The following is a 12,117-nucleotide window of genomic DNA, read 5'->3' as shown; positions in this document are numbered from 1 at the left end:
CTTCGTTTATCCAATCTAGTTGGATAATATAAATAGCACAAAACAATGCTTCCACATCCTCATCCTTGAAGAGTCTTCCCATTCGGTAAGGTCGCCATTTTTTAAGTGCATGTAGTATTGCCAACGTTTGCTTCTCATAAATAGCTTGATTGAGATGTAGCAGTAAAAATACCCAATCACCTACATCAAAACATTTTTCACTACAATGTTTATCTACCTGTTGTTTCGTTTGATTTTGCACCGAAGTGGCGTTATCATTTAAAATTTGGAGAACTTGTTGTTGATGCTCAATGTGATCTTTCACTGCTTGAACCTTTTTCTTCTTGATATGTCCTTCTATCTCTGGAGTTTGAGGAGTGGTAATTTCTTCCAATCCTTTACAAGATATGGTCAGATTCATTTCTTGATGCTCGATGTGATCTTTCACTTCTTGAACATTTTTCTTCTTGATATGTCCTTCTATCTTGATAGTTTGATGAGTGGTAATTTCGACTAATGAATTACAAGATATGGTTGGATTCATTTCTTCTTTATCGATGTGATCTTTCACTTCTTTCACCTTTTTCTTCTTGATATGTCCTTCTATCTTGAGAGTTTGAGGAGTGGTAATTCTTGCCAATGCTTTACAAGATATGGTCTGATTCATTTCTTCTTTCTCTGGGGTGGGGTCCTGGCGTATATCTTCTTCTTTTATTGTTTCTTGATCCTTTTCTTCCTCGTCTTCATATTCTATGTAAAATAATTTCTTCTCAGAACACTTATGACCTTTAGTGCATTTGCTATCACAATTGTAACAAAGCCCTTTTTCTCTTTTTTCTTCCAATTGTTGTGGTGTAACCCTTGTAGGTTGTGGAAGGCTAGGAGAAACAACACTTCCATCTTTATAGTTGTGAGGGGTATGCTTCCTGGTTTCCATAATTTTTCTTTCCAATATGTCACAAAGCCCTTTTACTCTTTCCAATTGTTGTGGTGTTGCTCTAAAGAAGGTGTTGCTCTTTGTATCCTCGTAATGTGTTATCATTTCCTCCGTGAAAATTGACCATGTAACAAGTTGTTTACGAGAACAAAGCCATTTGTACCATAAAAATTGATCTGGTTCTAAATATGAAGATACAATACATACCTTTTGTAACAGTTGTACACCATGTAGATCAAAATATTACTCCATCTGAAGTATTCAATTTACCGGATCCTTGCCATCAAACTTCCTCATCTTGTTTTTTCTTGATTTTAGGAGCTCGACCTTGAAACGACTGTAACTCTGTACTTTCAGATCTTTAAGTTTTGAAATTGTGACCTATAGTAGCCCTCTGCGTCCTATTTCCAATGCCACAAGTCTGATCCAAATTAGATTCTCCAAGAAAGAGTTATGCACAATCTCCCAAGATGACCTGATTATAGACCTTTCCAGAAGAGCAAACTTGTATGAAGTGCCACGTGTACAATTTTTGATCTTTGGTTCTGAAAGAGATATATAAGAAACTATAGTCCGTCCTCTTTCTGTACCTTCTTACGAAATTTCAATTTGATTCCCAGAGAGAAAGTTATGACGATTTTCCCCAGGTCACCTGTTTTGAATCTAATTCAGGAGTCTGCAAAAAGACCAACTTCCTCAAATCATATCTCCACAAATATCACACGAAAAGCTCCGAAATTTGGACCCAAGGTTCAACGAGATTTCTTCTCAAATGGGTGTTTTTTGCAACTTCTGAAGCATCACAGAAGAAAAGTTATAGTGAAAATTCCACGATGACCTGTTTGGAGCAGCGAAACCCTAGAATCCAAAGCTCTGATACCAAATGTCATGAAACCAACTCAAGAAAAGATAGAAAAGATAGATCAATGCCTTAGAATTCAGCCTCTTCGAGGGGGTAACCTCCTTTACATTACATAAATGAACAATTCTTGGATGATACAAATGAAAAGACCTCCTTTCTATATATAGGAGTCTAAGGGGTCATAACATAATCAGAGCCGACATAACAATAATAATATAAGGGCACAATAATAACCATAGTGGGCTTCTATGGGGCATAATAGTAACAATATGGGCACTACATGGGTACATCAATATAATAAGTGGGTTATACTAATAACAATAAGGGGTTACACTAGTAGTATAGGGCCCTAACACACTTCTCTGATATCAGGTCACTTTGGGGTAAGTAAAACAGTTGCACAGCTACAAAGGTTTTGTTATTGGCCAAAAATGAATGAGACAGTTTCTAGATATGTAAGAGGGTGTCCTATGTGTGCTAAAAGAAAACCCAGCAACAGAAAACTAGGCTTGTACACTCCCTTACCAGTACCTTCTCACCCTTGGGAAAGTGTTTCGATGGATTTTGTTGGAGGATTGCCTAAATCTAGGAAAGGTCATGATTATCTATATGTTGTTGTGGATAGGTTCAACAAAATGTGTATTTTTATACCTTGTAATAAATAGATTGCAGCTGAATAGACTGCAAAATTGTTCTTTGAACATGTATGGGTTCATTTTGGATTACCCACTTCTATTGTATCTGATTGAGACACCCGATTTGTGGGGAAGTTTTGGTCAAGTTTGTGGGAACTGATGGACACCAAACTAAAGAAAAGCACAACTTTTCATCCACAAATTGATGGGCAGACAGAATTAGTTAATAGGACAGTGATCTTGTTATTGAGAGGATATTGCAGCAAACATCCTAAGCTTTGGGATGAACATTTATGTTATGTGTAGCATCCTTACAACAGAGCAAAGCATTCTTCCACACAGAGATCTCCTTTTGAGACTTGTTTTGGGTTCACACCAAGGTCTCCTTTGGATTTTTTCTTTGGTAAAGATACCATGGTTGATGGACACAGTGATGTGGACAAGGAAACTAGGTTCATTGAACAGATCCAGGAGATCCACCAGGCAGTACAGGAGCAGCTGGAAAAGAGCCAAGCCAAATACAAGGCTAAGCATGAAAAGCATCGTATGGAGCATAGTTTTCAAGTTGGTGACCAGGTATGGCTGTATATTAGCAAGGACAAGATGCAAGGTGAAGGTAAAAAGCTAAATCCTATCAGGTATGGACCCTTTAGGATACTTGAGAAGATTGGTGAAAATGCTTTTCGCCTTGATCTACCAGCTTACATGCACATCTACTCGGTCATAAATGCAAATTTCTTGAGATTGTTTGAACCTTCAATGATTGAGGACCCTGAAGAGCAGAGTCAATTGCCTTCTATTGATGACCTGTTACCTGAATATCTTAATGAATTGCAAGAAGACGCAGTGCTAGATAGGAAGGTGAGGACAACGTGCAGGGGAGATGTGGAGTACCTTAGGATTGGGCTCAAAGGTTCAAAGCCAAGCAGTGCAAAGTGGATTGACATTGGACAAGTGAGAAAGCAATACCCTCACTTAGTCGATACTTGAAAACCAACTTTTGGTGGTCCAAAAGCTTTTCAGTGGGAGGTCGTGATCCAAATTAGATCCATGAAGAATAATCAAAAGAACCATGGTTGTACTAGGTCGGGACAGACTTCAAAGAATTCAAAACCGCGATCAAAAACACCTCAAACCAGTGGTAGTGGCAGCCAATGTGGAACGATGAGGACCTTGATCAAAGCACGCTGACCGAGGCCCATGGAGACTGTGCGGGAGGTGAAATTAGCCCCTATGAGGCCCATATCAGGAAACAGAGGAGGTTTTTGATGCGCAATTATTCACGCATCACTGGGCAAAAACCCTCAAAATGGAGAAGCCCCGAGCGTCGGTCGCATGGAAGAGCCAAGAACTGTGGGGAAAAGGCTAAAGCTAAAAGGCGGGACCTGCTCCGAACCAGTGGGATTGATTGTGGGCTCCTTGAGCGGAAAGCGAAATTGGTGAAATTGGAGCGATCCCACTCAGCACCCGACGCGTGGCGAGCAGAGGAGAGAGACAATCATTGCTCATCATGCACTAACAGTTGAGAAAGTTAACCACGCGAAATGAGCGGACAACATTGGATTTGGGGGATCCAGATCTGACGGTTGACATCGTTCCCGATGACAAGACCGGATTTAATGAGGGAATAAGCTGCGATTTAGAAGGATTTGAGGTTCGCTTTGACCACCACAGTGGAGGAAGACTCATTCCACGACGTAACCGAAGAATTGAACTGATGAAGCAAGCTAGCGCAGTTTACAAGAGGACATGCGGCCACACCCTGTGAGCCTGATGATGACGCCGAATAGGGGACTCCAAGCATAGCTACAAAAGGTGATCCGACAGAGGTGGAAGAGGAACCGAACAACCATGAGATCGGATGACCTTAAAGCCATGAATAGAAAACAGAAGACACAAAGAGAGAGAGGAAGACGGAAGACAAGAAGAAAAGAAGAGAGTGAAGCAAAAGTAGTAAAAAGACTTAGTGCCAAGCTGACCAAAGGCAGCGTCAATCACCAGAGAGCTTGAGAGATTCAAGCCATCCCCGAGGGGATCTGTCAGACCAGAGAGGTCAAAGAGCTGGTAGGCAAAAGAGTCTATGCACTCCAGTGCCTTGGGGAATCCAAGAACCACCCTGCCAAGCAAATCTACTTCAAGAGACTCATATTTAGCTCCTGCATTGTAATTCTCTGCTTAAGAAGCAATAAGATAAGGCCACCACTAAGAGCGATACCAGAGATGTAGCCTCGGAGGATAGGGTGAACTCCTTATTAATTTCTTGTGTTCTTGTATTTTCTTACTGAATTTCTCTGTTGTCTTTCCATTTCAAGTGTCTATGTATTTGCAATCTGATCGATCCGTTGCTTAAATAACATAGACACACACACTAGCACATGAGTTTGTAATACCTTTATTCAATAAATCTTTAACTGAGGTCACTCATAGGGTGATTATCAGATCACTCGCCATCTTCTTTCACCACCAGAATCGATCCCACATATCTCCCACTGAACAGGGTCTACCACAGACCCGAGTACAACCCCTCAGTAACAAAGGCGTCCCCTTGAAGCCAAAATAGCTCTGATACCAAATGTAGGTTTTAACCCCGTACAAAAATTACCTGCATACAAATTCTAAAACACAAAAAATAAACAATGCGAGAGCATAACACATATACTGATATATTTTCCCCTGGATCCCAAAACCGGGACTACCAGCTTGATTTCTCATTATTTTCCTTTCAATGGTACAATACATATTTATACATGTTGAAGCATCCAATACCATGTATTGAAAACCATCATATCCAAAACCATGGACCGAAAACCATCCCGTCCAAAACCATGTGCGAAAATCGTGCACAAAACCATAGGTAGGTCCGCCGAACCTAATATAGGGTCCAAAAAAAAAAAACCCCGGGGCGCTGCCCCTAACCCTATAAAGGAGGGCTACCTGCCCCCCTCAAACCCCCCTCTGACACCCCCGCTACGCAATTAGCGCAACGAAGGGGGGGCTCTGGCCCCCCTCTAACCCCTCGGTTAACTACGTGGGCTAGTCGTGGAAAGAATATAACACAACCCAACATAGCCATTGTACCTCTCAGGTTACCTCCATTGTCTACTCAAATTTGAAGGAGCTCCCACATTCTCCCTTGCATCCCACACCAATTTATCAGCTTCCCTGGTTCTTTTTCTACCTTCTCTTAGTTCTTCTTGAGTGGATGTCTCCACTTTTCCTCCTCTCTGATCCTCCATTTATGGTTGCTCCACAACTTCCCGAGCCTCGTTCCAAGGCTCCTTCTAGGAGCTGAAAGTTCCTCTTCTGGTGGGAACTAAAGCTCCCTCTCAAGAGAGCACCACATCACTTTCTCCTCATCAAAATTTACATCCCTTTACACAAATGTCATTTTACGAGAAGGTAAGTACACACGGTAATTATGTGGAGTTTCTGTTTAATCCATAAAAACTCCCAACTCTGTTATCAATTCAATCTTTTTCCTTGAATCTTTGGAGACATGGCAGTAAATAGAGGCTCCAAAAATTATGAAGTGAGACACATCTAGATTTCTCCCCGAGAAATCCTCCTCCATTGTATTCATACTACCAATCTGATGAGCACTCCAGTTCTACAAGTAGATTGTTGTGTTACATGCCTCTACCCACAAATGTAGTGGTAATCCTTGGTCATGTAGGATAACTCCCCCAGCTCCAATAATGCTCTCGTTCTTTCTCTCAGCCACCCCATTCTGCTTCGAGTTGTGAGGCGTTTTCATCTCTCTTTGAATTCCTTCTTTCACATATAAACCCTTGAATTCATTCGAGACATATTCACCTCCATTGTCACTCCTGAGAGCCTTCACCTTCTTGTCAGTCTCTTTCTCAACTAGTGCCTTGAATTCTACAAACTTTAAAAATGTCTCACCCTTCTTCTGCATGAAGAATATCTAACACATTCTTGAGAAATCATAAAAAAAATAGCATAGTACTTATGTCTGCCAATGGAGGCTTTTGAAAAGGGTCCACATACATCAGAGTGGAATCTTTCCAAGGTTGCATGTGATTTGTTGTCTCATTCATGGAATGTGGATTTTACATATTTCCCCAAGGCACAACCCTTGCAAACATCCTATTGCTCAAGTGCTCCTTTAGGTAGGTCATTTATTATTTTTTTCATAATTTTTAGGGTTCCATAATAAAAATGGACCAATGTTTTATGCTAGAGCTCACTCACATCACGACTCTACTCTTTCTCTCCCTTATTGCTTAATGTAGCACAATCTTCCACATCCGATTTATATAACCTCTTCGCATGAACCTCAATTTTCTTCACCTTTCCAGTGGCTATGTGTCTTAGGAATGATTTCCCTTTGCTAAAGATCACATCATAACCACGGTCTTCCAAAACTACTATAGAGATGAGATTCTTCTTTAGGCCTGGAACAAACATGACATCTTTGAGGCGAAGAGGGGATCCCGACTCCCTCTTAAAGGTTATTGTACCAATCCCAGTAGAATTGTACCTTCTGTCATCCCCAAGCTCAATATGCATCTGGAGATATTTCTCCTCCATGTCACTAAAAAAACTCTCTACACCATGTCATGTGGAACGAGGCACCTGAGTCCAAGTACCACACACTCCCCATCACAATGTTGTTCATGCATGCAATAAGGGTGAAGTCTAGCTCAAACTATGAATCCAATTCTTCACCTACTGCTCGTCCTAAGTTCTTGCTAGAATTTTTGTGTGGAAACTTTGTAGCATATTGCCCAAATTCATAACAATTGAAGCATTTTATTTTGGACAAGTCTTTCTTCTTGTCCCCTTGGCTAGATTCTATTTTGGTTTGAGATTTCTTCCCTTTCCAACAAATGTAAATTTGCTTCATCTTATCCCCTGGATGAGGTTCCGTCTCTAGTATTACACCTGATCTCTTCTTGTACCAAATCAGACCATAAGCGTTCCCAATTTGGTAATTTCTCCCCCTCGTTCACAGAGTTCTCGTAGCCATGCCATCGTTTTGGAAGGCCTATAAGAGTTAGGCTTATCAGGTCATCTTCTGCAACATTCACACCAACCCCTCTAATCTCATCTCGACCTTGTGTAAATATGTTGAGACACTGTGGAATAGTGTCATTATTTTGCATATTAATGTTTCAAAGTTTGTCTTTGAGGGCCAAATTTGTATGATCATCTGACTGCATGGAACACCTATACACTCAAACTAGTTTACAACTACTTGTTACACTGCTTTCGAATCTATGCCACAGCGGAGGAACTTGAATTCATTACATACACTAGTTATTTTGAGTAGAAATTAATTAACTGAATGATCACTGAGTTAGCGTGTTGTCTCACTCCACAACTGACCCTCCACTAGTTCCATTAACTACCAAAACTAGTTTAACTAAACAGAACTGGATATAACTTAACTGGATTACTAAAATTCAGCAATCACACATTCTTAACTAAAATCCAAGCCCTCTAACTTGAATTCACTGAGCTAACTGAGTGACAAGAGCTGTGTCACATAAGTTAACTAACTCCAAGTTGTTTGTTGATGTGGAAATTTGTCTTTTCTCAATTTGACCAAAGCAAAGTCAAATTGAGACCTTCTTTCTACACTTATCAACATAGAGAAGAATATCAAAATGGAGTATGCCAACACTAAGGAACAAATTGCAAATATATTCACAAATCCCCTGTCTCTAGAATCATTTGAACATCTTCGTCAAAATATGGGGTCATCTCTCTTGCATCCCACTAGAGCATCCCTTTGCTATTGATGTCAAAGGGGGAGAATATGACAGGGGGAGAAACATATGAGGATATTGTTTCCATCTACAAAAAAAGGCTGAGATTGTACCTATAATAAGATTTTTATTAAAAAAAAAAAAAAACTATAACTGTCTTTATTTACCTTCATTTACATGTATTTATAAGGAAAAAATAATTGATTCTTTTGTAGTTCTCTAAAAGTACCAAAGTTAATAATTTATAGTTGATTGATACAAGACAGAAAATAGTCAATGCTAAACTATGCATTTTAATGAAAACTTAAGAATACAATTTCACATGTTCTCACATTAAAATTAATACAAATATACATTAATAATTATCTGTGATTTCACCACACTCCATAAGCTCCCATGAGAAATGAAACATGATTGAGATATATGACTTCATCTTAAATCTCGCTAGAGATATATCACTCCACCTTAATTCCTTAATTTTCCATAGGCATTCCTATATCGACCTCGGGTTGATGGAGCACCATTGAACCTTTTTTCTTATTTTGTAAATGAATGGCGTAGATTCATTCTCAATGTAATATGCGAGCAGATTCTTTGTCTGAGTAACAGATCTACAACTCAAGCACGAGAAAGCGTGAAGCATTCCATTTTATGGAGTGCTTCGTTTACCCATCCTCGTAGAGGATCCATATCACCATTGGTAACGTGGCTTTGAGGACACCTAAAGGCATTTCATTAATGGTGCAAATGTAGCCATGTAATCTGAAACACCATGCCATGCCTCAGATCCACTATTGGTTTTATGATACATTGTTGGTTTTATGAAGGTGTTTGAAATTGAAATGACATTTCCCCATTTGTTGGATTGTACTGTACCAAGTATTGGATTGGATTGAGATCGTTGTTTGCGTCTGCACAACCAGTCTAGCATATGTCCCACTCTTCTAATATCAAAGATGTATCATATACGTGACAACATCACCCCTGGCTTGGATCTGTAGGGCAAGGTCATGGATCCTCGTAGAGTCCAGGAACATTTTGAGGTCTTATTTGAAGACATTTTCGCGGATCTCACCAAGTTTGGGGAGATCAAAAACCTAAATACTTGTGATAACTTTTAGATCACATGGTCAAAAACTTTTACGTCCAATTTAGAGAAGAAGTGTAGACGGCAGCCGCTTTGAAGGCCATGCAAGATAGGTTTTATTATGGCCGGCCAATTATTGTTTATTTTCCCCTGTTATGGATTTTCATGAAGCTACATGTAGGAAGTTTGAAGAAAATAACTGCAATAGAGGTGGTTACATCAATTCCATGTATGTCAAGAAGATAAATAAGGATTTGTGCAGAAAGTTGTTCGACATCTTTGTTGGAAATAATAATCCAAACCAATGCGTTAAACAAACTGACAACCATCTTGTTTGCCCAGTCAACCACTACATGGTTACGATTTTGTTTGTAGGCAGAAAGATAGAAGTCAGAATAGAAGTTCAGAGCGGACCATTCCACAACACATCACAGACGATAAAGGCATTTAATGAAATTGGTAAATAAATATGGGCAAACATTCACTCGATGACCGTTTGCCACACTCCACAACACCTGCAAGTTCAGAAAATCATTTACTATGTAAAATCGCCCATGTTGCGTATTAAAATCGCCCATGTCATGTAATTAAAGTAAAATTCGTATGTTAGGATAAATATGCAAGTGAAAGTCATTTGTAATGTTGGGCATGTTTGGCAAGTTAGGGAGCGAGAATCTGTGAGGTAGTGAGGAGAAAATCGTGGAGGAAATTTTGGTGGGCGAGTGAAAACCAGTTTTACGGAGTTTTATAGAAGTTTACTCCGCAACCCAGTGACTTGTAAATTGTAGTAAGTCTTTTTCGTTTTACTTGGAGGAGCAGCCTCCAATTTATCACGCCAATGTATTTTCCTATGTTTTATATTATAATCAAAAATATGTTATGCTGCGATGTGGTCTTAAGCCTTCACAAGTAAATTTCTGCAACCCTCTTTTATTTTACTATGTTTTGTCATGAGTGAACTTTGTTTTTTACTTCAAATCCCTGTGTGGTTGCGATATCCTTGCCGCAACCAAAGATTTACCTTTTGGCAATTGAAGTCGACCTTGCCTACTATTCTGCAACTGATTTCTGAGTTCCTCTGCCCTGCAAATTTATTTTTCTAACATGGTATCATAGCGGGTTAAATATTGTTAGTGTAAAAACAAGTGTTTTTACTAGCAATTAAAAATTGTTTTGAGCATAGAATTTTTTTTTAAGTGTATTTACCAGAAGGTAGAAAGTTTTTTTACACTCAGAAATGGCAAAAGTTTTTTTACACTCAGAAATGGCAACATCAAGCACAAGCTTGACTAATTCTCAGATGCCTTGGTTTAATGGAAAAAATTATGATTATTGGGCTATTACAATGAAGGCCATGTTTTCATCTCAAGACATTTGGGATTTGGTGGAGAATGGTTTTTAAGAACTAGCAGATGCAACAACAAACAATGCCTTGTCTCAAGCAGAAAAAGATCTATTGAGGTACAACAAGAAGAAGGATTCAAAAGCCCTGTTCTATATTTTCCAGCAGTTCATGAAAGTATTTTTTCAAGGGTTGGAGAAGCAACGAAGTCCAAGCAAGCATGGGACACCATCCAAATAGCCTACCAAGGAATGGAAAAAGTCAAGACAACAAAGCTACAAATGCTAAGGAGAGATTTTGAAACACTTTGTATGAAAGAGTCTGATAATATAGACTTGTTTTTTACAAATGTAAGTGGGCTGGTTACTCAAATCTGGTCTCATGGTGAGACACTTGAGGAAATAAGAATAGTTGAGAAAGTTTTGAGAATTTTGCCAGCAAGTTTTGAGGCCATTATTGTGGCCATAGAAAAGAAAAGGATCTCTCATAGTTCTTAGTGGATGAGCTTAATGCATCACTGATTTCTCATGAACATAGATTGAATAGAGCACCAAGCTCCTCATTGGAGCATGCCTTCAAGACACAAGTATCATTTGGTCAAGGTCAAGGCAGAGGAAGATCATATACTAGAGGAAGAGGAAGAAGCCCACACGGAGGTGGAAGAAGTAGCCCTTCAAGCTCAAGTGGAAGGGACAACAAGCAAAATCCAAGTCAAGGCCCAAGCCAAAATCAAGCATGAGGTCAGAGGTATGATAAATCTCATGTTCAATGTCATTAATGCAAGAAGTATGGTCATTATGCAAACGAATTTGGAAAGAAGCAATATGACATTAGTAACAAGCCAAGTGTAAATTTCACAAGAGAAAATCAGAACCATGATAGCATGTTTTTAGCTTGTAATGTAGCATAGGAAAAACAAAGTGATATATGGTATCTAGATTCAGGGTGTAACAACCACATGTCAGGAAACATAGAAATGTTCTCCAATCTAGATGAAAGTGTGAAATATGAAGTGACATTAGGGATTGATAGAAAAGTTTTTGTCATGGGGAAAGGAAGAGTTAATATCCTAACAAAGAAGGGGGAGAAGAAATACATCTCAGATGTTTACTTTGTCCCCGGTCTGAACCATAGCCTCATAAGCATTGGAAATATCATGTAAAAGGGCTAAAAGGTCTTTTTCAAAAATGATGAGTGCACAATTTTGGATAGGCCTCCAAGCAGATAGCTGATTGCAAAGGTTCAGATGAAAAACAATAGAATGTTTCCCCCAAAAATAAGATCAGATTTGAAATAAGGTGCACAAGCACAACTATCAATGAACTCATAGGAGGATGGAATAAAAGAGACAGCTGTCACACAAGTGAACTATCAAACAAAGGTCAAAGATGAAAAATGGTTATGGCATTTGATATTTGGAAATCTCAACTTTGGAGGTTTGAATTTGCTGCATAGGAAAGGCATGGTGAAGGGTTTGTCACTCGTAGAAAAACCAAACAGCCTATGTGAAGGATGTATCTTGGGCAAGTAGCATAGAGAGACA

General features: G+C 39.2%; 1 pseudogene; it reads left to right on the top strand.

The window, feature by feature from the left end:
* Positions 1 to 11,327, top strand: part of LOC149198058 (splicing factor U2af small subunit A pseudogene) — a 122,496-nt pseudogene extending 111,169 nt beyond the window's left edge.
* The last annotated feature ends 790 nt before the right edge of the window (positions 11,328 to 12,117 follow it).

This window comes from Pinus tabuliformis, chromosome 2_2, assembly GCF_031772625.1.
Source record: "Pinus tabuliformis cultivar Carrire ecotype Pingquan chromosome 2_2, CPIR1, whole genome shotgun sequence".
Lineage (NCBI taxonomy): Eukaryota > Viridiplantae > Streptophyta > Pinopsida > Pinales > Pinaceae > Pinus > Pinus tabuliformis.
This window is presented reverse-complemented; position numbering and strand designations above follow the sequence as displayed.